Source organism: Chlorocebus sabaeus, chromosome 4 (genome assembly GCF_047675955.1).
Source record: "Chlorocebus sabaeus isolate Y175 chromosome 4, mChlSab1.0.hap1, whole genome shotgun sequence".
Taxonomy (NCBI): Eukaryota; Metazoa; Chordata; class Mammalia; order Primates; family Cercopithecidae; genus Chlorocebus; species Chlorocebus sabaeus.
The window spans coordinates 37,173,803-37,175,449 of NC_132907.1; the positions used below are offsets into that span (position 1 = coordinate 37,173,803).

General features: G+C 52.8%; 1 pseudogene; it reads right to left on the reverse strand.

Annotated features, from left to right (window-relative positions):
* Positions 1-824: 824 nt before the first annotated feature.
* LOC119628287 (phosphoglycerate mutase 1-like) lies at positions 825-1,364 on the reverse strand (annotated as a pseudogene).
* Between the last annotated feature and the right edge of the window lie 283 nt (positions 1,365-1,647).

Below are 1,647 nucleotides of genomic sequence, written 5' to 3' on the forward strand. Positions count from 1 at the left end.
CCACGGAGGGCGAGCCAAGCAGAGTGGGGCACTGTCTCACCCGGGAAGCTTAAGGGGTTGGGGAACTCCCTCCTCTAGCCAAGGGAAGCCATGAGGGACTGCGCTGTGAGGAACTGTGCACTCTGGCCCAGATACTAGGCTTTTCCCACAGTCTGCACAACCCGCAGACCAGGAGATTCCCTTGGAATCTCCACCAGGGCCCTGGGTTTCAAGCACAAAACTAGGCAGCCATTTGGGCAGACATGGAACTAACTGCAGGAGTTTTTTTCATACCACAGTGACACCTGGAACACCAGCGAGACAGAACCATTCATTCCCCTGGAAAGGGGACTGAAGCCAGGGAGCCAAGTGGTCTAGCTCAGCGGATCCCACCCCCATGGAATCCAGCAAGCTAAGATCCATGGGCTTGAAATTCTCCCTGCCAGCACAGCAGTCTGAAGTCGACCTGGGATGCTTGAGCTTGGTGGGGGGAGGGGTGTCCACCATTACTGAGGCTTGAGTAGGGGGTTTTCCCCTCACAGTGTAAACAAAGCCACCACTGGGAAGTTCAAACTGGGCGGAGCCCACCGCAGCCAACAAAGCCACTGTAGTCAGACTGCCTGCCTAGACTCCTCCTCTTTGGGCAGGGCATCTCTGAAAAAAAGGCCGCAGCCCCAGTCAGGGGCGTATAGATAAAACTCCTATCTCCATGTGACAGACCATCTAGAGGAAGGGGTGGCTGTGAGTGCAGCTTCAGTGGACTTAAACGTTACTGCCTGCCAGCTCTGAAGAGAGCAGAGGATCTCCCAGCACAGCACTTGAGCTTTGCTAAGGGACAGACTACCTCAAGTGGGTCCTGACCCCCATGCCTCCTGACTGGGAGATACCTCCCCAAATAACAGTTCCCCAAGGCTGCTGCCATGGGCTGCAATCAGTACCCATTTCCCCTCCTTGATCCAGGGGACTATTTCTTGATTCCAAAAGGGCAGAGCTCTGGCAGTAGTGTCCTTCAGACTCACAGGTGGGTAGCTGATCTTCAGTGAGATCTGCATACTTGCAGTCCTTACCGATGCTGCTGTAAAAGGGATGGTCTGGCTCCTTCAGAGGTGGTAGAAGCCCCTCCAGATCTTTACCTGAGCCTCACTGTGTTTGGCAGCAGTTTGTGCTTTATTGCGTTGATCAGACCACCATTGTGCAGGTCACCAAGGTGCCAAGTCCTCACTACAAGCAGCCACCTCTGGCCCATGGCATCCAGCACTGCCCAGAGGGTCCAGGTAACTTTCTTCTGCACTGAGGTAAAGAAGATATCGAACTCAGCCAACATCTCACAGCACCTTCCCGTCATGCTATGCCTGCTCATGGCTTGCCGGGCTCAAGGTTGGCATGTTACCAGCCACAGAAGAGGGGTTCCAGACACTCTCATCCTGCCAGATCAACACCAGCTTATACACAGCCTTGGCAGTAGGGTGGGGTTGTGGCACTGACTAGGGCTCACAGAGATTCCAGAGCCCTCTGTTTCCTTTAAACAACACAAAACCATCTCCTCTCATATCAAAGAAGCTTCTTTCATCTTGTAACAATGTTGGAGTTTTGCTTCTAAAATATAATTCTCGCAGTAACTAATTTAGTAACAGGATCCTTGCAGATTCCTGCTGAAATGTGATGAGT